Here is an 18,046-nt window from a genome sequence, read left to right as displayed (position 1 = left end):
ATCTTGCATCACATGCAAGTGATAACCTGCTAGCAATGCTTAATTAAAAAAAAAAAAAAAAGAGAGAGAGAGAGAGAGAGAAAATGCCAGATCTGACCCTCCTCCCTACTTCAGCAACATGAATTTCAGTTGAATCATTCTGAGGTTTGCATGAGGGAAAGAGAGCTGGATATGGTCCTCAAGGTGCTAGTAGAGCCTGTAGATCACACACACACACACCGGGACGCACTTGTGGAGCACTGCAGTAGTAAGTAGTTTGAATTTCCAAAGAACTGAGAAAACTGTACATCCCTGTTCCTTTCCCTTCTCTTTCCCTATTGGTACTCGCTAACAAATGCATCCAGTCATGAGTGCAGGAGCAGCTGCCCAGTTCTTCCATTAACATGGTGGCCACCCTCAGCCATAAGAAGAACTGGAGCAATGAGGAGTCACTGTTTGTGTCAGAAATATTCCCTTGCTTTTACAGAGAAGTTATACTGCCCAAGGTGAATTTTGACCCGACATCAGTTTTCATTTACTTTGTTTCAAAGGATAAAAGTCTATTTTGATAAAAGGCAACATGCTGAACAGTGTGGTATGACTTATCAGAAGCTAACCAGTTGCAGGGATGGTGTAGCAGCAGGGATTTTTTTAGTCAGCAAACTGACTACACGAAATTCAATCAAAGTTGGGAATAACTATTTAACATTGGACGTTGGCTACAGTGTGAGGAGGCAAAGGAAATGTTGTAGGCTACAGCTCTAGAACCAATTTAACAGACTGCCATTCCCCTGCCACCATGAGCTGGCATAACTGAGTGGCTACCACTGCCATCACTGTTTGCTTCACACACCAGTAGGTCTGATTCTGTGTCTCACAGCAAAATTGGTTTCTAGAATGTTACTTCACATGGTTCTTCACATAAGCATATCAATATCTGCATGAATGCCATCACAACTTGAGATCCGTTAAAGTCTAAAGTATGTACAAGATTTAAGAACTATAATACCTGAAAAGTTATAAAGATATCTTCTGAATTAGGGCCAGAGGCCAGAAATACATTATGTAGAACAACCTTACCAAGGTGTAAGTTGAATGAGTCAATCTTTGGATATCACTCCTCAAAATTTTATGAAAGTATCCTGCAAGCTGATACCTGAGCTATAGAAATGCAAGGCCTTTAAAAATGTGTAGAACTGGCATTTTTTATGAATTATTCTCTTGTTTTTCATACTGCATTTTAACTACATAGTTGTTTATTCAATCTTACTGCTTTTACTTCATAAGGACATTGAGTTTGTACACAGAACAGCAGATGAGGGATATGTAAAATGCACATCACAGTGTTCAATACCAATAGTTCAAGGAACAAACCTAAAACAAAGTTAATTTAAGGCTGCATCTTTAATTTTACATGTTTCTTAAAACTAAGTGCATTCTTCTTCACTCTGCTAAAAAAAACCTGATGACATGGCAATTCTCCATATTTTGTGATTTGTGTTTCAGAATATTCTCCAGATAGCAACCTTGGCCTGGCCATGAGCCAGACAAACCTCTTTGTGTTTCCTTTGTTTCATTCAGCCTTTCAAAAATGCTTTGCTTTTAAGTTTTTAGCCTAGAGCTGTAAAAAGGCAACTTGATACAATGCAGATCCCAGGATATGATGTGATTCACAGGAGATATACCAAATTTTAAAAGCGCTTTTCAGTCTGGAGGTTTAACAGCTTCAATTAAAAACTGTGTTTGAGCCCAAATAAATGGATCATCCTCAAAGATGATTGAGCTCTAAAGCTGGAGAAGCAGCTTTTTTAAGAGCACATGACAAGCTGTATTTTCTTTCTCAATTTACAGGTTAAGAGAAGCTCTGGTCGAAGTTCAGTGGGAGCTGAGGGATGCTGTCTCAGAGAGAGGCAAGGTGATACCAATCCACCAATTGGCAGCACCTTACCTCTGAAGAGCAGGGATGGTCTGTCCCCTCTACATTTAAAGGATTCCACTGAATTCAAAGGAACTAGAAACTTTTGCCTTCCACAGATTAATTTTCAAGCTGCTGGATTTCCCAGCACTGTCCCAAACTGCACCATGGGCCATTCAAAATATGCTCCTGTGTCACAAGTTGTTGACCATTGGCTGTTGATATTATTGAAGGTAAGTGAATTTGCACTGCTTATGTAAGAGGAATTTTTGGGTCCATAATAAGTTGGTATTTAACATTAACTCTTCATTTCAAATGCCCAACTATGTGAAAGTCAAGAATTTACGAAGCTGAAAGCATATCTTTCTCTTTCGGTTTTTTTCCAATTATATCAAGAGACCTAACACAGGCTAATTCTTCTCCTCAACAAATCTAACATAGGTTAATTCCTCTCCCCACAAACTTCAACTCTTACAACCTTACAGCATCACAGCTGCTGCATTACTATTGCTTCAGCCACATGGAGAACAGAGAACATAGACAGAAGAAGCAGTGGTGGAAAGAAGAGTTACACAGGTATATATAATACCCAAAAACAGTCTAATTGTGAGTCATCTTTGCTTGAGGCTGTGGTGATATCTAGCTATGATTGTAAACTTATTTCTTCTACTCTTCAAACTCATGCAGTTTCTGTAGGAACACTGCTTTTATTTCAATGATGTAAACTAGCTCAACTTTTAGGGAGGGAAAGAAGCACAGTAATGAGTCCCTTTCACCCCCAGCAGCAGTGAAAACTAAGACAATCACACGGATTACCCTTTTCACAATGCTTGCACTATGCACCCTTCTCAGAAAGCTGTGGCCAAGGTGCAGCATAGTTTTGATGGGCTTTGATAATGACACAGAGCAGCTGAGGTGTGAGACCTCAGCATGGATTTTGGCTACCCAAGGACCTGCCAGGTTGAAGTAGAAAATGCCTCATTGTAAGTGCTGTAAGGGAATTCTCTTTCTTCTGAGATCTTTTATTGTATGTCTGAATAACTGCTCATGTTGCCCATGCAAACTTCATAGGTTGCTCCTGCTGAGTGAATGTCTGTTTCAAAAAGCAAGATTGCTCTTAAATACTTGATTTTTCTGCACTGCTCAAATTGTTATTCAAGGACAGCAAGTATATTTCCAGCAATAGAAGCAACTCAGTGGGAAGTTTAACTATTTTATCCTTCCCTTCCCTCTCTCACAAATGAGACAAGCTTTTTCTTTTCAAGACACTCATCTAATTCTACATGCCTGTAAACTTTTCAATAAAGTGTCTGTCTTGTAAATGCTGCACAGATCTCAGTGCATCAGGAGTTCACATTGACAGAAGCATTAAAACACAAATCATAATGTGGTGCTTTTTCAAGACGCAAAGGAAAGGTAGTTTTGAACATCTTGGTAATAAAAGCCCAAAGTAATAAATTACGGCTACAGAAGACATTAGTTACAGTAAACCTTATCTTGGCTAAGATATGGCAGGAATCACTTTAAAAAATACATTTGAAGAGCAGTATGAAGAGGGGCTTGGGTCTCACTTGTGGCTAACTGCCCTGTAGTACCTGTGCATGTTTTCTTGAAACCACAGCACCCTACTGGTGAAATGCAGTGTGCAGAATGACCCAAGTAGTAGTTGTTGTCTGAGCGATTATACAAAGATGGCAATAAGCGGGTGTTTTTACCAGTCCAGCTGCACTAGAAGTTTCCTGCTTGCTTTGATCTTGCACTCCCTGCCTTTCTCACAGTTTGATCAAGGTGTACAGGCAATAGCATGTGACATAGTTTAAAGATGGTTTATAAGCAGGTTGATCTTATACAATATTTTGTCAATGATTTATGTACTTCAGGATGCAGATCTCAAAAAAATTAAGAAAATGTAAAGCCTATGAAAACATTGGTGACACAATCCAATGAAAGTCTTGATCCTTACTTATGCTAAGCAGGCTTCACACCCCTCCTGGGAAGCTGAAATCATCAGCAGTTATTTCATGGTAAACTCCTGTGACAGCCGGTTTCTCAGTTAATGGTCATGCTCATAGGATCATGCTCACTTCAGCCAGTCATACATGGGGCATCCTATCAAGACACACCTACTGACTTGCTACAAAATCCATCTCTTTGGGCAGTTCTGCATCTAAAAATTGCAACACCCAGCTGCCCTGTCCCTTCAAATAGCCACTGTCCACTATTTTTTGTCTGCTAGATAATTGTGTAGGGGGAGTGAGGGGAGCTGATCATCTGGTTTGCTTCAGTGGTTATCAGCCTTCCTCTAGATGAGGCTTGCGTGAAAAAGACCAGTGGTGCTCTGCCCCTGTCTGAGCCAGATCTTTGCTACTGCCTCCCTATGCTCAGCCATCTCCTCCAGCAGTACCAGGACTGTCACTTCTGGCTCGGGATTTACTCCTTACCCATGCTTCTTCTTCTTCCTCCTGCTCACTCTGAACCTAGTTCCCACAGAAGAGCACTGAAGCCAGGCTAGTGAGTCTACCTGAACCCGTCTAATCCAGTTCAGAACATCTCCGTCATTTCAGTGCTCTCCCTCATGCTCCAAGCCCCTGAGGCACTGCAAAAACAGTCCAGTCACCTTTAAGCTCTCTGTTGAGCCACAGCAGTCCTTGCACCTCTCCAGTGAGGTCTTCCTTACTTGTTGCATCCCCTTTCAGGTTCAGCAAGACAGTCTGGACTTGTCAGGTACATTCAGGTGTTACAACGATGGCGTGAGCTTCTTCTTGCCAGAGAAACAAGGAAGTGAAAGGAAAAAAAAAACAACCAAACAAACATGAACACAGCCTTGGAACAAATTAAAGTTTCCTGACTCAGATGCGTAGCTTGACAGAATTGCTTTATGCAAAAGCTTGTCAAATGTGAGTACCAAAACATTTTGTTTAATCAAGCATAACATACTGTACCATAATATTAGTCTTGGCTGTGCATGTGTCAGGGGAGTTCATATCACCATGAATCACTTGTTATGTTTTGTTTAAAGACTTTTGGTGGGTAGCTCAGAGTGAGACGTGTTCTTGTTAACTCAGGAATGTTCCGATTTTGATGATTTAGGCTTCAGAAGGGAAAGTCCCTGAAAATTATAGGGAAGTTGGATTCCATGCTTTGATGTACCCCCACCTCCCACGGGATCTTTGCTTGCTTAAAGATTTCCTGTATATTGAAAGTCACTGTAAAGGTAGATGGTTTGTTGTAATAACAGTGACCTATGTCTGAACTGGGGTTTATCTCCTAACCCATTTATATGTCATATGCCAAAGTTACTGAAAAATTAGACATTGCCAATGGAGATGCACTTCTTTTCACAGATTTCTGTGGCCTCTTCTGCCATATGTCTTTCTTTTCTTATGGGGGGAGGAAAAAAAAAAAAAGTAAACAAAACCTAGGGACCAAAACCAGCAAGTCAAAGCAGCCAATTAATAAAGGAAAGCAGTACTCTAGGTCAAGGGAGATGAACTCACTTGCCTACCCCGACAGACTATTCAGCTGCCAAAATAACTGCTATCGCAAAGCTTATGCATGACCCAGTCACTTTTTGTTGTGAAAACATTTGCTGCTACAATAGACTGTTTGGCCCTGGAGCCTCTGTTTTCCTGTGTTTTTCACTCTCAGAAAGTGTGTAGATTTGCATTACTTGTATCAACACTACAGCAATCAGTAATATTTTAAATATCATCAAGGCACAGGGAGTCACTGGCATCCGTTCTGACTAATTAGAAAACTGATTATTTTTGTTAGCATCTTTTGCCAAGTATATTTAATTGAAAAATATTTCCCATTCCAGTACTCATGTGTCTGCTCAGAGCAACTCTGTATTAACCTGTGAGTATCTGGGCTTCTTCTAAATAAGCCACAGTAGCGTGGAGTTCCACATCTGATAACTGGCCCCACCTTTTCTGTAATGTTGGCTCATCAGCCTTTACTCCATGCACAGTGTGCAGTACAGATACACCCGCGGGATAAGTTCACACAGCAAACTGAAGGTGTGATTTTATCATGGGTTGGTAACAACAGCTGCAATGCATCACGGTCCTCAGCACATGCTAACAACCAAAGCAGGCACAACCAGATATACCAAAGCAATAAAAACTGACTTAGTTTTACACTCTTAATTGTTTGGTCCCACCTTACAAACCTGTCTTGTTCTTCCCTTCCATGACAGCAAGGACTTGCACCTTCCCAGTCTGTGAGGACCTGAAGCCAGGCTGCATCACTGTGCAGGAGCCAGGGAGTGACTCGACATCAGGAGGACATAAATGGCATGGGATGAAGTTTGCACCCCTTTATACAGCATAAGGTGGGGGAGAATGCCCCTAGGCATGAGCTGATACAGGAGCGGGGTTCATTTCTCACCCTTATGTGCTTACATTAGTGGGGTGTCTGCTCTGGCACTGGAAGAAAATTAGATCTCTTTAGATCTGTTTTCTGGGTTTTGGTCTGTGCTGCTGCTGCCACCCCCATAGTTAATATCCTTTTGTTCTTAGTAATCCACCGAATCCACAGATGCTCCTTTGATGCTTGACTGTTACTGTCACCCAGAATAAAATTTGTGTGCCTGCATATCCTCCAGTCACGCATTCCCTCCACTGGCTATGTAACCTTTTAGATATTCATACAGAACTTCATTACCATCCAAGCTGACCACTTAGCGTTTTTTAGGTTTCTACCCTCATACAAAGCCTTGGGAAAATGTAAAAACTATTATTGCTGTAAAAGGAGGAGAAGAAATATAGAGGGTCAGACTCAGGAGGTCAGCTTCTGTGTCTATTTCAGTTTGGTGGCAGCAATTAGATACAGAGGTCTAATACCGTGACCTTCAACACTCTAGTTTGTACTCCAGCTGCCCGATTCCATAGTTATCAGAGTTTTAATAGTGAAGGTCCCTTGCCTACAGTTCTACTTCTGTGAATAAATCAAACTGCCTCCATCTCTTCAGGCCTAGCAACTCATACCGCTCATGCCTGAGCTGACTAGGATCTAAAAATTAGGCTTTCCTGAAGTGTAGCCACTGAACTCCATTTCTGCAAGACGTGCTCCAGATGGTTATGGTACTTAAATGAGTGGCTGGATTGTGTACTTCTCTCTGCTTATGCAGAATCAAAGTTCTCCTTTCCTCTCTTCGCCCTGTCCTTCCCCCATGCATTAGGACCTTAAGGACTTGGGTTATGCAGGTGGGCCAGTGCTCTTGTTTGAAGCAGCTTCCATTTTGCAAACAAGAATCAAGTACTCACTAAGAAAAAGAGATAAGACCAATTTAACTAATAAAAATTGTCCTTGATGACTTGATTAAAGCCATTAAAGCTTTTAATTTTAATAAGATTAAAGATTAATTTTAATAAGATTAAAGCAATTAAAAAAGCCAGCTGGAATCCAGGTATGCTACACAACTGAGTAGAAGCTTGCCCTCCAACCTGTTTGGCCTTTAAATTCTGTCATTACAAAAGACTACGTATTCTGGAGGAGGAATAGTATCTCCTTCCCATACCAACTCGATCTGTTTATACTTCCCTTCCTCCTCCTCCATACCTTGGAACCTGGGGACTGGGACAGCCTTAGGCAGTAGGCAGAAATCTAGGGCTCGAGACAGTAAGTTTGAAGGAAGAATTTAAGTCATACTTCTCAATCCTAGATGAGTTCTCCAAACACTGAAGTCTTGTGTAGAAAAGTATGTTTCTTCTAGTGTAAGAAGAAAGGAGTGACTCTTTCACTAACGCTTGCTAGATGCTTAATACCTATGGAAATTTGGTACCTAGCTCTTCATAGCGTATTTTTCAAAGGATGAGTACATACATGTTTTAGGCATCAGAAAAAAAGGATGTATTTTTAAGTATCTGGACCAGACAGACTAAATGATTTGTATATAATCCCATAGAATGTCTGTGCAAATACAAGAACAGAACACACACGTTTCTTAAGGTCTGGGCAACTGCCGACAGTAGTTAACACACTTCCTCTCTCTGGCTGATAATGGACATGTCTGCTTGCTGTGTGAAATGCCTAGGGCATTTGTGGCTTCTGGTAAACAAGAGAAAAAGAGCCTGGATTCAAGTTGTGCTGAAGCCTGTCAGCTTATCTATAGTTATAACTGAAGCTATAATAATTGCCTTCTCCTTATGGTTGAGAGTGGAACAGCTGCTATTTTAACAGATCGCCAAGCACTTGCAGCAGTATGGTGTATTTTACTTCCTGAAGCCACCTGTCCCATACTTTACCAAGTTACCTGCCAGAAAGAGAAACAGCAGTGCTCTTGCTTGCTCTATTTTTGTCCAAGATTTATTTATGATAACAATTATTTCAATCTCATAAAAACAAATCTAACTTTAATTTCCTTTCCTGCTTTGATAGGAAAAAAGCGGAGGGGAGAGGGGAAGCAATAACCTATCATTTGACCAGTGACTACTTACTGTTTCTGACAATCTAGCAGCCCCTTTGTAAAGGCTTTAGAATCATGGAGAACTATTCCCTGTGTGCCTTGGCATTACTTCAGAGAATTCACCATAATGACTTCTGATCACAGCATTTTCTGATTGCAGGATTGCAACTTACTCCTGTACAAGGGAGTGCAAAAATACAGTGTTTATGTTTGGATTGACCAGGAAAGCTGCACCTGCAGGGAGAGGCATGGGGCATGTGATTGCTTTCCGGAACAGTAGAGCTATTAGCTTTGTGGCAAAGGCCTAGAGCTGGAAAGATTGTGTTCATTGTGTTGGGGGAATTGTTTGATTACTGCTGAAGCTTGCCATATGTGTGAAACATTTGTCTGCTTTCCTTTCTATGATTACAGTTATTTCATTAAATAAAAAGGGAAAGCTACAACATTTGCAATCTAAGCACCCTCATCCATTGCCATTTCCTCTCAAAGCATCATCTGTTATATTCCTCATGCTAAGGGCCATCACCTTAACCAAAAGATCAAATGAAACCGATATTTATGTCTAAGCTAGACTTCTATCAATTTGTACCTCAGAAAGGAAATGCAAACCTTGGTTAAGCTTTTGCTATTGTTCTTTTTGTTTGCTCCTTGAACAAATGCTACGTAGCTATTGTTAGTAGGTCACTGAGCCCAAGTTCAGTAATTTTGTTCCTCGTGCCCTCTTAAGAATGATCCTTCATGGCTATTCACACATTCATACTATCTGCAGCTGGCACTACAGAGGGGAAATTCCCTGCTAGGCAGATCCCTCTAGCCGTATAGCCTAGATCTATGAGCAGAATGGTGAAAAGTAGACATAAGGGAAGAAAGAGAGTATGCAGAACCTTGTGGTAGGTAAGCTAATGAGAGAGAATTCATGACCAACACAACAGTGGGGGCTACTGCTAGCCAACCCAGCTGCCCACAGTTTATTTTTGTTGTCTTCTCTGCTATGTGGGACTGTGGGAAACATTTTCAGGACTTGTTTTGGTCTGAGACACGTAGTAAGGAAAGAAAAGAAACAATGAAAGACAATGTTCACACTACTGGTGTGAATATTGACGAAAGGAATGTCCAGGAATATTTAGAAAAAGTTCTTCTTCCTGTTAAAGAACTGCTGATAACTATGCATACATGACTACAGAAGGAAATAACTGAAAATGGGGTATACTTGAAGGAGAATCCAGCCGCCTTATCTCACTGTAATTTTAAACAAAAAAAGTTGTTTTCTGGTCTACACAGCTGTTTATGTAGTTGTGAAGATCTGAGCTCTGTTGCCATTAAGTTTTGTAGTGCAGTGTGGGGTTGAGGTATAATGAGTCACTGGACAGCGGGGCTGAGGTAGGGGACTGTGCCCTCCCACAGGACTCTTTCTTGTGCTGTTTCTTATCTATATGTTGTGATTTAGCTTTCCCTTCTCATTTCCCTTTGGTCTTTTGCTTGTGTGATTCGTAATAGGAACATACTGGGAAGAATCTCACAGGTCAAGTTCAGGCTCCCATTGTCATCAAACATTGCTACAGTGATCACAACCAATGCAAAACTGTGCAGTACGAATGCCTTGATGGTGTCTAATCTTAACAAATGGTTGTTATTTGCAGAGTGAGAGTCCTGCCAGTTTAGAATGATGCTGGAATCCTCAACGGGAAATGAGGAAAAGGACAAAGCCAGCTGAATGAAACTAAAAAGACCTCATCACCTTGCAGCTGTTGCAATGTGGGAAAATCACTTATCTAGGAGATAAAGAAGTTTCAAAAGTCTGGATGCTTGCAAAAAAATCTACAGTTCCACCTGCATGGGGAGTGTGGGAGTTTCTAATAGCTACTGACATAATTTATTGATTTTCTGAGAATAAAGGAGCTACTCTATAGCTAGCAATTTCTGTAAGTCAGCACACAAAATAGTGCTGAGATTGGATGACTTTGCAGGATCAACTGTCCACAAAGCCACTGGTGATTGCAAAGCTCTTCTGCTGCCATTGCAGAGTCAGATAGAAAGTACCATATTTTCCTGGTATGTGGCTGGATTAAGAGTTTGATGGAACATTTTGAATTTAGCACTTCATCACACCAAAGCAAAGGGCCTGAAACTACAGAAGTGACATGGCCTCTTTTGAGTGGCACAGAGCAAAACTGGTACAGAACCAGGCCCTGGGCACCATGGCATATCTCGGGAGAGATATCAACAACATTCACAGGTACTTGGATCTCATTGAATTCAAAACCCAGCAGCCTGTATTTGTATAAAGGCAAGATATCAGCACTCCACTAAGTTCCTGGTAACACACTTGTTGGCTAAATTGGAGGGAAAACCAGTCTAGCACAGGGCCCTTGAAATGTTGCTAACCCTTGTTTCAAAATATGTGTTGGTGTAGGATACACAAACTGAAGCAACTCCACACATTGATTTGAGCCTCAAAAATACATTAATAATTGCTGAGTCAGGGGAGAGAGACCTGATAAAGCTGCTGGGTAGGTGCAACAGCATCACAAAGAAAAAAAAGATACAGATCAGGCAGAAAGAGTAAATGGACACTCTGCAAGGGCATCCATTAAGTTCAGGAGACAGTAAAGAACTTGAATTTTACAGTACATAACAAAAAACACTTTCACATGAAGCTTGATTCAAGGTTTTCTGCTTCTATATTTCAAAATAATAACAGTTGTAAAAACCAGTAAAAAAGTTACAGAAAACCTGGTGCTTCTAAAACCCATCCTGGGAAAAACCTTCTGTGGAGCTTTCTAGAAGAATTAGCTAAAATGATACAATATTCGCTAAACCTCTATGTTATGAAATGGAGAGATAAGACTGGCAGAAAGAATTCATTTCAATGGCCTGCTTACAATCAGCCCAAGGTTTTAAAGAAAATATTGGGCTCTATCCCAAAGCGAAAATTGTTGAAACTGCTACACAAGGCAGTTGGCTGATGTCTTTCAGGAGGAAACTGGAACAGATGAAACCAAAAATTATACTTGAAGAAGAGGCTGCCTAAAAGCTCATCCAACTGTTTTCATACTACTGCAAAAGAGAGGCAGACCACTAGGTGTATGAAGAAGGCTAACTGGGGTAAACTGGAGTGTGTTACTGTGGCAGTAATAAAAGATGGGCTCACACCCACCTCTGCGGTGATTGCAAGAACACCTGTAGCATGGCATAAAAATCACTGTTATCTGCAATTAGGGACATATTTGGTGGTAAGAATTTCCTTAAGGTATACTCAGTCTGAATCGATATAAAATGGAGATTGAAGATGGTAAAAAGTGGTGTTAAGAAACTTTAGCTTACCAAGGTATTTTGCTGTAAAACAGGCTGGTGTTTAGAAGAAGTGTGTTGCCTTTGCCAGTAAAGACATCTTGCCTTGGTCCCCCTTAGCGTGACAGAAACAATAACTTTGCACGCATTAAAAAATTCTATTGAAATGCCTCTTGCCTTTGCTTGTAGGTCTCTTACCTCTGCCAAGCTTAATTATGCTCATATTGAGAGAGAAGCCCCCAAATGCACTCTGGGGATGGAAAAGGTTTTGCCGCAGGTCACTCTCCTGTCATTTAAATATTCACACAAAGAAGGCAATGGGCATGACCATTACTTTTGAAAGCCCACTGTTAGGCCATTCAGCCCTAGAGTCTCAGTCAATACGAAAATGCAGCCCATTTCTTATTTTACCATTAGAAGCAAGAGATAACAGCAAGCAAGCAGCAAAAAGGACAGCCTGCATGTTTTGCTACTGGCTGAGTAAAACCTTAAGGAAATTGGGAATAATTAATTCTGGCTTAAACAATAGACTATAGTACAAAAAAGGACTACTTCATAACTCCCCAGTGGCCACAGAAAACTGTCACACAGCATTTTTCATAAAATAATCAACTCCACAGGAGGAGCTGTTACAGTGTTTGCTCACCCTTCTCCTCAGAATCATACAGGGAAGGGTGAGCCTGTCTTAATGCAGGAGACGTAAAGAGCTCAGCATATTTAATCTGAATACTGTCACAGCCATGCTTGACGTCTAGAAATACACTGGAGGAAACAGAAATGCTAAGGAGAGGCCACAGAGCAGCATTGGCACAAGCACAAATATATATTGGTGGTTTAGAGACTAGTACAAATTTTCTGATAAGGCCAGTGGGAATGAATTACTTTTAAATTGGCAGATAGTAACTTTGTGATGGTGAACGTAGCACCCGTAACTCAATGACCTATCTGGGAAGTTGCCTCCAGTCTTATACTCGTTATCAGCACAGCAGCCTTCCCGTGAAAGCTCTTTCCAACGCGGTTCACCTTGTTGTGTGGCAGTATACTTGCTGCCGTCAGGTTATGTCTCACTTATTTCTTGCAGCTGCTGATAATCCCATTCCTTTCCAGGGCCTCTGATCTTACAGTGACTTAGTATTCCCTTTGTTTATAAGTATTCACCTTCCAGTTTGTAAAAGGGACATTAAAGGGCTTAAATCCTCCGGTTCAGGGCCCTCAGCTAAATGTTTCCCAAAAGAGCCTTATCTCTGCCACTGCTTTATTCATCGATTTAACTGTAGACAGTCAGGTACATTAATATAAAACAGGTAAGCTGACGTGCCACCTGATACTTATTTCTGAAATATTAGTAGATCTATATGTTTACACACCTCTATATACAAAGGTTTATGGCTTTATTTGTTTTAAGAGGGCAATACGTATATAAGAAGGTTGCTTAATCTGTGGGTACAGCTTATGCAGCTCAGTTTCTAAGAACTGCCATAAGTACAAGAAACTGAGCAGTAATAAGCTACTCTTTCACAGTGGTTTCATACAGACTACGTAGGTTCATTAACAGAAATATGATTAGATTTCAGTAGATGCATGATCTAAATAGCCTAAAAGATCCCATGTGTATCAAACACATCCTGAATTATGATGAAACTGTGAAAAATTGTCCCCTTTATAGGTGGCAGCTCTTGAACAGAATGTGGATCATGTAGATCACAGTTTTTATCCAAATGGCTGTTTGGAATTATTTGAAACACATCACATTATTGTCTTAACATCCTGCCATAACAATAATAGCAGAAAGTTTGATACAGATATTTAGCAAGCAAAGTATGTTGTGGTTCCAAATGTGCCCAATAAATGAACAGCATGCCAAGCCATGCAACAACCGTTTCACCGAGCTTATCAAGCCCCTCTGGAGCCTCAGTAAAGGGCACACCTCCAACCACGTCCATTATTGTCCACACTGCTCAACATCTGCGGTATAATTTGTCACGTTACAGTCACATTACAACTATTATTTGGAGCCTTGCTGACATGCTTTTGAGGAACTGAAAGTCTGTTCAGTGGAGTCCAAAGACAGGATATAAAGTCAAAAGCAAGAAGGTGATATTATGATATCAATGAGAGGAAAATAGCATTAAAGTAGAAATTCCATTTATTACCTTTGTGGAATAGCCCACTGGGCACTGAAGTCATGCTGGTGGAAAAAAAACTGCAGATACACTGGAGACATCCCTATACAACGGAACAACTGGATTTGTACCGTTTTTCTCAAATAGCCTGAGTTGTATCCTCACAACATATCAAATAAGGACTGAAAAACACAGTGATGGAGGATACGGTATTTTCAGCATGATAAGGCTGAGTGTAACTGCTCTATGGGAAATGAACAGCACCAGATTGGAGTATGAAATTCTGTAGATGAGTAGCAGATGGCAAATGAAGGCATGTGAATACATGCATCCCATACTAAGCCAGGCTGAAATCTGTGTTCTGCTTTTACAGGTTTTAGCATTGGTAACCATTTCCTCTAGGTGTTCATAAAGAGTTAAAGCTGAATCAGAACTCATATATTGTTCTTCCTTCACCGTAATTATTTGCATAGTTTTAAAGCACTCCATTAGTGCTTACCATGTTTTGAAGCTCACAGGAATCGGGCAGAGCAGCCCTACAGGTGTAGGTGCAAGTTTGTACACACCTACAGCCTTGGCTATTTCGAAGCCCTGTAGGTAACATGTTCCTTTCATATTGACTTAGTCTGTAGAATAAACAATGTTAGCCAAATTGACAACTGGTTAATATAATTGTTCCAATACATAAATATTTTGGATTGTGATTAGAAGAATTCATGATTAGGAATGCACAGTCATTTTAAAGATCCCACAATGTTTTCTTCGGAGCCGAAAGAGGCAACGCATTAGTCAAACAGCCTTCCTTAAGTATGATTCCTTATAAGCATCAGAAAAGTATAAAGTTCGGTGTACACGGGCTCTTATATCCCCATCTGCTTTTATCTTTGGAGTGTCTTCAGAGTCAACCAGGAGAAATGTATAACTGATGTTTATTCGGGACATAAACCCAAATTAATGCATTTGGAACAATGTGTTCTTGCTCCCATTCACATAACGAAATTCGCCTTTGACTTGAATGGGAACAGTGCTGGGCTCGCTGCAGCTACTGATTATACATGTCAATATTAGGCCGTGTTTGAATGATGCTGTATTATGCATAAGAATAAAACATCATGGAGTTGTTGTGAGACACCAGGCAACATAATTACATGGATTGCAAAAGAAATACAAAGCAAAATATAGTACTATATATTAATAGCCCATCTCAGCCATTCCCCATTATATCTGGACCTTTCTTTATTAGGAATTATTTTAAAGTTAAATCTGTATTTATTTTTCTGATGATGGTGGTGTTCCGAATGTGCATACACTGCCTTGTTGACATGACTTAGCAGGATATTCTATTTAATTAAATTTACTTTGAAGACTTCTGACGCCAATTGCTATCATGTTTGCAATCCCAATTAACATGAGCTTGGAATAATACCCATATGTTGTTCCTGGATGAAGAAAACACTGCTACCTGGTACTGGTAGACTACAGGAGGCCCAGAAACACTTCGCTATAACTTCAGGTAAAGGAGACTGATTTTTATATTTTTTTCCCCCAGGAATTACATTAATTTAACAGGATATTAGAAAATATTTCCCACCCCGCATCCACAGCAGTATGAAAGGAATATTTGAAAAATGTTGTTATCAGTGTCCTCAAACAATAATCATAACTAATACAAGTGCTATTACTATCTGAGGCAATATCAATTGTATATATTTATCCTTAAAACAGGGAAACAATCCTAGTCTCAGTTCATAAATGTGGAAAGGTGGCACAGAGATGTCCAGTGACTATCCCAAATCCACACAGAGGGAATGGAGGAGAGAAGGAAACAAAGCCTCTGCACTCAAAATATATTACAATCTGTCTTGTCAGAAAAAACAAAAACCTGTTCTTGCCTTGAAATTATTATGATGTAAGCCAGATTTTAAAAGTCCTCAGCCAATAGCAGGATTCCTCAGTGGATTTCATACCTAATAAAAGGTATGAAATACCTTGGATTTTTCATGATCAAACCTGAGGTTCAAAAATGAGTAGTTAAATTGTAACAGTTTTCTCCAAAGCAAGACCCACCATTTTCTCACAACATCAGAAAAGTTTATCTGGTTTAAATACTTAAGCCGTAGTAGGACATAACAGTCTGAGTCTGGAGCTGGTCATCTGAATCAACCTGGGTGCTGTACAGGGCTTCCAAATAGGCATTCAGCAGCAGTGTTAATAGCGAAAATGAGAGCGATACTACCTTGCAGGCATAAGCAACAAGCGTCTTGTAGTTCAGTAACAAAGATACAGAGTCTCTCACAAAGCAACCTCATGGAAACTGATGTACTAAAACTAGCTAATGATTGACTCCCTGTTTACGGAAGGCTTCATTAAGCCTTTCCTGCTGCCTGTACTTAGTCTTTTCTGTAGTTACAAACAGTGACAGCTTTCCTATGTTATGATTACATGTATTCATAGACCTGGTTTCAGAAATTTGCAAGAACCTGCAAATAAAACCAGACTATAGCTAATTACTATAATGTTTTATTATTAATAGTAATGTATATTACATTCCAATATATTTTTTTCTTTTATCAAGATGTTAAGTATTCCTTACAACATTTTCAAAAGAAAGCATCACAGGAAGCATATTCATGGCGTTCTCAGATTTATTTTACTGTCATTATTTTCAGGTGGACATGGTGAAATCTGTTAATGGGTATCTCCAAGTTCAAAATTAAGTGTGTAACAGGTCTAGTGACAGAATCAAGGTGGTTCATCCTAAACCCTCACTGGTACTTGGTAAATCTTTAGTTAGAGCTACCCTCCATTTACAGCAATTATATTGAGAACAGTCTGAACTCTGATCTGCTGACAGCCTGTCTTATATTTTCCAAAGCCTGTTTCAAATCAGTGCTGGGTTTGTAATAATATGATTATGTTTCCAACCAGGAAATTATGTTTTTAGCACCAAGGTGGCATTTTCTTTCTTCAGGTTTGCATGTTTATTATTAGTATGAAAGTTGCAGTCTTTAAACTGTGTTACATATTAAATTTGTGATTCCTAAACTGAAAATCAAAGAACTAGAGAGAGAAAATACATGAGAATCAAAAGGAGCCAGAAGGAGGTTAGCAAAGATGTGTAAGCTTTCTGTAAAAAAAAAAAAAAAAAAAAAAAAGGAAGTGAAAGAGGAATGAGGAATAACTGGATATAATTAGTAACTCACAACTGGCTGAAATAATAAATTCCTTTGTTTTCACTGGGGTTTGTTCTAGCAAGAATAATGTAGGATTTGACTATGCAGTGCAAGTACAGCCACAACAGAAAACCAGCATCCTGCTACAGCAGCAGGTTTTCTTCCTTTGGTACCTGCTGGAACTGCTGTGCATCAGAGGGACCACACCCCCCTTCCTCCCAGGGGCACAGCTGGATCCTGCCTCACAGGCTGCCTGGTGTCTCACCCTGCCCCACTGCAGCTCATGGGCCTCCCTCCCACTCCTACGCTGCATGTGAAACGCGGCCAGTCCTGCTGACCTGTTGCCCTCCAGCCATCAGCGCTTGGCATGGCAGGGAATTGTCACAGAGAGCTACACGGCCGTCGGGGCAGGAGGGGAACGGGTGTGCAGCATCCGCGCCAGCTTTATGGCCTCCCCCTGTCCATGGGCACAGCCTCAAGCACAGTTCAAAATGTAGCAGCATTTCATGTATAGGAAATGAAAGTTCCTTCTAAGGCACTGTACGCACAGAGGAAGCTGTGACTTTATCTCTTCCTTATGCTTTCACACCTTTTCGGAGTGTACTCACTTTCCCCTCCCTTGTACACGCACAGGAGCTAAAAGACAAGAATGCGGTTGACCGGGGAGCTGCCTCTTCCTCATGCACCTCCACAGGGCCGGGAAAGATGGATGAGCTGGGAAAGATGGATGAGCTGCTTCTGCCGTGGGAGGAGCAGCTGTCAGGGCTTGCATTATGGGAAGCCTCTGGAGACCTGTAACCTGCCTAGCTCTGAGACAGCTCAAATGCGCTGTCCTCCAACCTCTAGATTTTCCACCATCTCCCTCATCACACGGAGTAGAACATCATATATGTAGTAACCAATACAGCAAGATAATCAAGCACAATCTCAGAGTCACGATCGCAATACAAATAACTGACAGAAGCTCACAGAAGACAGGAAATTGAGAACTACTGTACATATCAACAAGACAGAAAATTAACTCCTGTGGCAATTGCACGGTTAGAAGCCTGGGCATATATGAATAGACTCAATTTCCAAAAGTCATGGCTGCAGTTAGCGAGAAATTAATACTTGGTGAGGGCCAGAGGCCAAAACAGCTGCAGAGACCAAGCAG

This window comes from Falco biarmicus, chromosome 5 (genome assembly GCF_023638135.1).
Source record: "Falco biarmicus isolate bFalBia1 chromosome 5, bFalBia1.pri, whole genome shotgun sequence".
Classification (NCBI taxonomy): domain Eukaryota; kingdom Metazoa; phylum Chordata; class Aves; order Falconiformes; family Falconidae; genus Falco; species Falco biarmicus.
This window is presented reverse-complemented; position numbering follows the sequence as displayed.